Source organism: Alligator mississippiensis, chromosome 3 (assembly GCF_030867095.1).
Source record: "Alligator mississippiensis isolate rAllMis1 chromosome 3, rAllMis1, whole genome shotgun sequence".
NCBI lineage: Eukaryota > Metazoa > Chordata > Crocodylia > Alligatoridae > Alligator > Alligator mississippiensis.
In genome coordinates, this window is record NC_081826.1 from 222131451 (window position 1) to 222140483 (window position 9033).

The following is a 9033-nucleotide window of genomic DNA, read 5'->3' on the forward strand; positions in this document are numbered from 1 at the left end:
CTCACTGGAGCTCCAGCAGAGACGGCAGCTACAGCAGCATCTGCCTGGCTTCCCCCTGCCTCCCAACCACCACCTCTCCCTGCTCAAGCAGGGATTTCCACCCACCTCCTCCTCTCCCACAGCACAGATCATAGGCAGCATGTGGTATGCTAGTTAATACTGAGAGGTGTCTGTGTAAGGCAGACAGGACAAAGGTAAACAGGAGAATGTCCGCTTAAGGCTTTTTGGAGCTAATCAACTAGTCAGCTGGTCATGTCCCACCGTTCCCTCCTCGGAAAAACTTGTTTAAGAAGAGCTTGAACTAACAAGAGAGGACTTTGTTTTCTTGATGCAGTACTAAATGATCTGTTATCAACTCCCTGCTGGGCAGGTCAGAAGCAGGGGGGGGGGCAGAACCCCTCCCTAATCAGAGCACCCTGCCACGGCGTGGCTGCAACCCACCTCAGCTCAGTACTGTGGAAGGGAAGGGAAGGGAGGGCTGCTATAGCACCCCCCCACCCAGGTTCTAGTCTGAGCCACTGCAGGTATGTGCCTGCATTTCTTCAGTCCAGAGGGGATGTCTGTACTGTTACAAACTGGTTCAGCCTAGCCAGGTTAGACTAACCTGCAAAAATTGAATCAATTCAGGCTCAGGCTTTTTGAATGTTTATCCCTAGCCCTAAACACTAAACAAATGCAATTCTTCAAATTTTTCCAAACAAGTCTTTTTACAACATTTTATTATTCTTGCTGCCCTCCATTTAGACACTTTCTAGTTTTTCTACACCTGTTTTAAATTGTGGTGCCCAGAATCAGACACACAATTCCAGATGGAGACTCACCAAGCAAAGGAGAGTAATTAGTTCCCATGTCTCCCATACAGCAGTCCTGTTAATACATTCCAGAATGAGATATGCTTTCTTTATTCCACTTCCAACAAATGCTTCTCTCTCTCCTATTCCAAAGCTGCAGCAGCTCAGCACCTGGCTGGAGAGGCAGGGCTGGCTCTTTTCAGAACCTATTACAGTTATATCAGCCATATTAATCACCTGTTCTTGGTGACTATTGGATTAACTAATGCCGAAACAAATATAGAAATATTTTATTAACAAAATATTTCAGAAGGGAATAAGGCCAGGGCTTCATGTATATCCTTCCTGTCACTGGGCACCTGCTTTTCCATTCTCATCTCATTATTCCCATTCAAACCTGTGGAAATATTCAAATGAGCGAGGGCTTTTCACCTGAACAAGGTTGCAGTACTGAGCCCTGTAGTTAGTCAGAGTGTAAGTGCATAAAGGTCTTAGCTGTTCTGTTTGATTAACTAAGCTTAGTCATAATTTACTACATAAATAATAGTCTCAATTTTAATTAGTTAATTATGGCCTCATTATCTATATGAGAGAGTAATTGAAGTTTGGCTTCCATTCAGATCTTGGCTCTTGACAAGATCCAGTGACATTCTGAATAGGTCAAAGACTGACAAACATTACATTGCCACCTGATCATTGTTTGTGTAAAGTCCCAGGGACTGGTTGCCCTGACAGCTCCATTAGGACCAGCCAGACCTAGAACAAGAGTACTGAACTAAGCTCATTGCCGTTTCATTCTCAAGAGCTTATACTTCATAATAAGATAATTAGGAACTCTTTAACCTAAATTAAATCAAAACTAACTCCCTATCTTGGGGTCCAACAAAGCCAGAAAGCTGTGTGTGTAGATCCTTGGTTTCACCTTTCTGCTTTCCAAATCGCCACCAGTGGAATGAAGACTAACCCCTTGTTTCTCAAGCACCACATAGTAACTTTCTATTATATCACAGACAGGATGATTACTTTGCCAAGAGTTAAATGATGCTTCTATACTATGAGTTAGTGCTGAAGGCAAGAGTGGGGTTGGGCATTTGTACTTAAAGAAGACAGGAAAATGCTGGACAGAGATATATATATACATCTCCAAAGAGACAAATTCCACAGGGACAAACTACACAATCTCTGCATTAATAAACCCAGAATAATACCAATATACTAAAAGCCCTGTTATCCAGCATTTTACTAACTGGCATTTCTATTAAGGGGGAGCTTGCATGTGATGGCCGTGGCTGCCACCCACCACCCTGTGCTGTTGCCGCTCTGCTTGCAGCCACCACCACAATTCCCCCCCCCCCCCCCCCCGTCTGGCCAGAAACCCCTGTGCCTCAGGTAACAGGCATTTTTAGATTATGTGCACCCCCCATTCCCCACTCATGCTAGTATAAACAGTGTGAGTCCTGGTCTAGGCATAATAGTGATTATGTATACATAGGATGGCTAGAGGTTAGAAGTCTCTGGAACATCAAAACTTCTGACCTTGATGACGCTATAACCTACTTAGGAAACTGAGGCATGCGCAGTTGAAACCTTGTTATATAACCAAAGAGTGGGAACTTTATGTTAATAAGTTATGAAGTGATAATGAATATGAGTGGTCCAAGAAAATGATACTGTTGAGTGACACTGATGGATTGAGATGTGCAAGCAGTGATTGGACCATGGTATGATTGGCAGGTGGCATGAGGTGGCCGCTACAAAAACCAGTGTGAGGCACCATCTCGGTGTGTGCGTGTGTGTGCATGAGCATGCGTGTGTGCGTGCATGTCTCTGTATTTGGTGAAAAGCGCATGCGCTGAGAAGCTGTGAGAGTTGAGTCTGAGAGCCTGAGGGTTTTGTGTGGTGTTGAATCTGTTGGAGAGGCTGGGGAAGACTGGGAGTGCAGGCATTAAGTGGAGTGTGTGCGGGGACACCAGAATTCTCACCTGAGATACTCACCTTCATTTCCCCATAGGACGGATGAAGTCTCACCCTTCCCTTTTGAGGTCTCCAAGTACTCCACTTGTGGAAGAAAGAGTAGAAATCCTCTGCCTGATGGGGATCTGACAGTAGGCCCTGCAGCCTGGGTGTCAGTGTTCTTGGCTGCCACGGCTGGTGACAGGCTGGTATGGCTCTCTGTACATATTTGTATATAGCGTTCTGTTAAGTAGTTGTTAACTAGTTCATATTGCTATGATTATTGTTATTTTTGGCTTGTAATACCGATTGCTTATTAACCCTTACTTTGGTGCTTGCATTTATTAATAGTAGTGGGCCTCAGGGTGGGGCTGGGCCACAGGCCAAAACTGAGGGGTTAACCCTTTCAGGTGCAAGCGAATCATAGACCCCTGGCACAGTAGAGGCCTAACAAACCTCTGTCCATGTAATTACCATAGCCCTTGTGCCAGGCCAGTCTTCACTGGAAAACAAGGTTTTTACTGTATATTTTCTAGGGTGTCTTCACTAAAGGAGGGATTGCAAAACAGTGTGGAAAGATACTCAGACTGGCTAGCTCAGGTGCCTGCCTACCAGTCTAGCACTGAGTTGACTGTGGGCTAATTTATTTTCCCTCTTTGGCAGGTTTTACAACCCAGGCCAAACTCTATTTTGTCAAAGCTAGGGTGTTATTGGTTATTCCCATGACTGCAGTGGAAACATACTCATGGGGTCAAATTTAAGCTAGCTGCCTGTAAGTCTAAAAAAATGTGCCTGCAGATGATATAAAATCTATAGGACTGAACAGATGCAAAAACATGATCTCTAAATACAAAAAAAAGACAGTTACATAGAATTTAGGAGCTCTTTAACAGGCAAAAAAGCTTACCCACCATATAGCTAGTGGTTACAAAATGTATAGGGAATTTACTAAAAAGTAATTATTTAAAAGGCTAAACTAGGCCTATGCACCTGTTTTTTTCCCCCTTCAGTTGGTGGAACACGGCTACTTTGAAATTTGTCAACTGAAACACCCTTCAACTATGGGAGTTGCCACATAACTGTTTGGTATCATGAGGAAGAGATGGAAAATAAATAGACAAGGAAGAAATTATATGCCCTGAGATTAGCTGAAAGCTATTCTAAATGTCAAGCATTACAAAGGAAATTAAGGTTATTACAACAATGGTGAGACTTGGAAAGGGGACAGGTATGAGGAAGTTTTCTGGACAAGCAGAAAACAGTTGGAGGAAATACAGAGACAAAGTCCATGTGTGCAAGGTCAACTTTATGAAAAGTTTTAAAAACAAAAAGGGATGGATCCTGAATTAAATGGTGCAAATGAAAGCACAAAGAAATATCAGTCTGCAGTGTTCTAGCAAGCCTTTCACCTCCTCAAATGCCATAAAAAAAAAAAACCAGCCTTCATTACAGAGTTTTCATTCAACTAGGCTATCAAGGTTCAGGGCTTCCTCTCACCTTTTCATCACATTTACAGTCAGAATTTCACTTCACCTTTAAACGTATATGGATGTGTGTAAAACATTGCATTTTTTCCCCTCAGTTGATTTTAATTACCTCCTTCTCGGATCCATGAACTTGATAAAATTGTAAGAGGAAAGAAAACTCACTGACTGAAGACATATTGTCCTGGCTGCCACACTGAAACCCAGGAATTTAATTTCATCTCAGTTCTGCTTTCCATTGGAATTTAAATCCAGTCACCTATTTTCAGAAATATTAACTTGTTTACTAAGATTATGAATGTGATTTTTTTCTGTTTGTATGCATTTCTGTTATAAGGAATATGAATATATTAAAGTGCTAAAATAAGAAGACTTGACACTCCAAACCTCCATACATATCAGATTCATAATCAGTAAAAAATGTGACAAAAACATATACATTCTAATGTATTCACCCCAAATGGTGTCAGGATGACATGGGAAAGAAAAGTAATGCATTCTAAAATTATTAATTACAAAAGATCATCATTTTGTGAGATTGTAATGTAATGTGATGTGATATTAAAGAAGGCCCCCACAATTCCTTCAGTTCAGCCCAATGTAAAAAAACCATGCATAATACTGTGTTACATTTGTGCTCATCTAAGACACAGATACACATAACAGTGAGAATGGTGTAAATGTGGTTTAAATCTGAAGCAAACAGACATACAAGCCTGTTAAACTGATTTAAATCTGCCTAGAACATTTCAAGAGCATACCTAGAAAAATTATGTATGATCTTGAACTAGCTTACTGTGAACTAGTTTAGTTTCCTGTGGACACCAAGACTAAGTCAAAACAGCCCGAGGCTGAATCAATTCAGTCTTTGCAGGTTAGTCTAAACTCCACAGATTAAACTGAAACAGAAGTGGACAGACATTTACCTTTGATTCAGGAAATGCAGCCAGATGCCTGCATTGGCACAAGCCAGAAGCTGGGGGTGCTAGAGTATGGCTCTCTGGCGCATAAGCAGCATGGGCTGTGTGTTTGCTTCCACTTCCTGTTGCCTCCAAGGTCTCTGGGATTTCCAGTCCAGAATCACAGCAGCAGGGCTGCTCAGCACTTCCTCTTCCTATTTCCAGGTGCCTCTAGGATTTGTAGTCCACAGTCTCAGCCAGCAGTAAGTTTGAAAGGGGGAAGGGGTGTTTAACCCCCCTCCCCAGCCCCAGACCCCAGCCGGGGTTTGCCGGGGGGGCAGTCCCCTTCTCCCCCACCCCCCAACACAGACTGGGCTATATCCTCAGCTAGGCTTGCTCCCCCAACCCCCTTGTCAGCCAGCCCTCATAGCTCCAGCTACAGAGCAGAGCAGCAGGGCCAACCCTGCTCTCTGGATCAGACAGGACAGCCCAGCCCACAAAATGCTGGGGGATTGTGATTTAACTTGAACCAGGAAAGGCTCTGGGACAGAAGTTTCATAAACCAGTTTGACCCAAGTCTGCTGCTACATTCAACCAGGTTTATCTTTAAAAAAATTTCAGTCATTTTGAAACCAATGTGTGTGCACTGAGCTTCTGTTCTGTTAGAGGTTTAAGCCAGCTTCTGATCACTTAAACCAGTTTATGTGTACCTTCTGTCCCTAGCCCAAGCATTCTATTATATGGGTATGGTTAGTCCTCCAGGAATCCCACATTGCATTGCTCCTCACCTGCACACCTCCCCTAGCCCACATACAGCTGCAAATGGCCACTCTGGCATGCAACCAGAACTCTACTGCCCCCTCCCTATTTTTTGCTTGTTTGTTCCATTTATCATTGCACTGCCTTGCACTGCTTGTTCAATAAAAGTGATCTTCCTAACAGACAACTATATCTTCACTCCCTACTTGGCTGTAACCCATCACCATACCTCACTCCAGTCCCTGGGAACCAAAAAACATGGATCTATGCCTTCTCTCTCCCCTCTCTCACCTCCAGTCAAATGAGCATCTTGCAGACTATAGTCATTCACAGGCTATTGAAGTTTATTGAACTCACATTTAGGAAACAAGGAAAAGCAAAAAAGTGACAACTCTCACAAGTCACCTAAACCCTGGGACCTAAAAGCATGCATGCAAGCACTTCCCTCCCCACTTGGCCACTGCAAGACATGCTGGGCTGGGCACTCCCATCCCCTGTAGGAGACACAGCACTTCACACGGTTGTGAAATGGTTCACAATTGGTGACATTTTGGAATGGTTCAATTGTCCTCTGTGGCCGCTCAGAACTTCATAGCAGCAGGGTTTGTTTGTGTTTTGTATTTTAATTATTAAACCAATATTTTTTCTCTCATTAAATTAAAGCTAAATGTTGGGTGCCAAAATCAGCCGTACATGCATGTGAGATTAAGAAACTTATTTCAGGCTTTTTGAAGCAATGCTCTTTCAATTGCTGCATATTTCTTAGGCCTCGCTTCTTATTGTGGTAGGGAAATATTCCATCAAGATACATCAAGGAGATGACTCATTATTCAAAGGTTATAGTCAAGCTTTCCAGGTGGTCCAAGATTCACTAACTCAAACTTTGTTCTAAAAAAAACACATCAGTAGGTCAAAGTGGTGAATCATTATTGCCTGCTAGTGGAAGGGAAAAAAAAGAAAAAGAAATATTGTTTTTAAATGGCAATGTTAAATGTTCACATTACTCCTTCAGAACTTACTGAAAGAGGTAAAGGAGTGCATGATCTGCTGTGTTAAGTTTAGGGGTAGAGTAATAGATGGCCATGTCACAATCCCATTTCTCACTTCTCACTAATAAAATAATAAGGCAAAAAAGGATATAAAGCTCACACATACTTTGGACATTAAAATGTCTTAGCAAATGGTCTAGTCTGCCTGTAGTGAGATATCACTCATTCTTCAATATAAAGGTGTTTTGCTAAAAAATATATAGGTAGACTATTGAAAGAAATACACTTCAAACATGTATTTCATTCTTTTGAGTAATTTAGTTTATTAGCTCCTTAGAGCAGCTTTTTACCTCACTCTCCTTATGTTAGAAATTGTGAATTAGTTATTAACCAAACTACTTTACTGGAACAACAGATAAGAAAAGAGACTTTGCATCTTATAGCTATGCCAAATCATTCTAAATAGATTTAAAAAAAAATCACAGCCACACCCTTTTGGAAAGTTTTACCTATATGTGCTTTCTTCACTCATATGTTTAGGGAGGAGGAGGAGGAGCGGGAGAAAGCCTCCACTGACCCCAAAACATCAAGGTAATGTAAAGGGAGAGAAAAGCAGTCATCTCTTGATTTATTTTTTCAGTTATGTAATTATTAGGCTTATTTGTCAAAAGTGCTAGCATTCATTACTCCAGATGAATTCAGTGGGATGGGTGAATACTCTGTGTGTGAAACTGGAAGAAATCCCACAGGACATCAGCTTTAAAAATGGCAAATGTGTGCTGAGAATTGGCTGAAGCACTTGGACCAGGTAATATTCTGCTGTTAAAATGATACGGTTTTTCCTAATTGCTTATGCAAAAAGAACACATTAACAATGATAATAACTGAGAATTTACACTGGGCTATACAAAACTATCAACAGATTTCTTTGCATTTGCTAAAATGCTCTAAATAAATGCACAATTAAGTTAACTTAAACCAGGAGTTTTTAAATATACAGCCTGTGGGCCAGATCCAGTCGGCTGGGCTACCGGAATTGGGAACAGTGTAATCATCTACTAAATCCAGGGCCCCAGGGCACCAATGGATATGGGCATTGATGGCAGAAGAGCAAGCAAGGGCTGTGCCAAAACAACCTTGTTCACCCTGTGACTGCTGGTCCTAACATCATCTGCCATGCAGCACAAGGCACAAGGTGAGTTTGGTACTCCTGCTTTAACACTGTCAGTTAGAATATAACAAAAGTAAGTAACTAATGTTCTATATTCCATCGTTCTGAGTTAAGATGCATTTGTGAATATTGTTGAGCTATTTATTTTTGCTGTTTTCAATTAAAACCGGTGTTAACATGCTATCTTATAAAATACTGGTGTTTCAATACAATAAGGATCAGGTTCTATTTCAGGAGATGGTAACTCTGGTATGGTATCCACCTTAAATTTTTAAGGTAATCATAATGAGTAGCACTGTGCGGTCCTGCTTGATTGTTTCGCTGCTTGTTTCTGTCTTGCTTTTTAATTTAATAAAAACTTTGAAGAAGAAATGCATTATTGAGCTGTTTCTCTGGTTCTCTGAAATGACTGATGAGGATGGCTCCATTTATTTTGTAACAGTGCTGGTGATCAATGAAGGTAATTACCCTCATAACAGAATACACATAGAAACACAAGATTTGATGAACCTATAAAGCTTTGCAATTGTCTTTGCAGCTAAATGATATTGCCGAAGCATTCTATCTTAGTGATTTGTGTGGCTGACCATTCCTGTAGCATTCAAGCAACTTTCATGTTAATTAGACTTGCAATCTAGCAGGTCTCTAAGAAGCTGTGTTTATATTTTTGGATTATAAAGATTATAAAATGCTGCCTTTGTAATGCAGGGTGGAGGGTGGCTTGGGGTGCAGTTATGTGAATGTAATTCTGGTTACTGTAGAAACCTGCATGTCAAAGAGCAAGTTCTCATAGATAAGGCACAGCAGTTTTGTCACAGCAGTTATGGAGGTCCCGTTAACTGCAATGCACATTATTCATTCTGCCTCCCAGTCAGAGGGGAGCTATTAATAAGATCACTAAAGATAGAAAAGAATGGGAACACTAGGACTCCAAACTACAATTTCGGAAGAGGAATTCACTCAGTTCAGTTACAGTTTAGCTAAGCA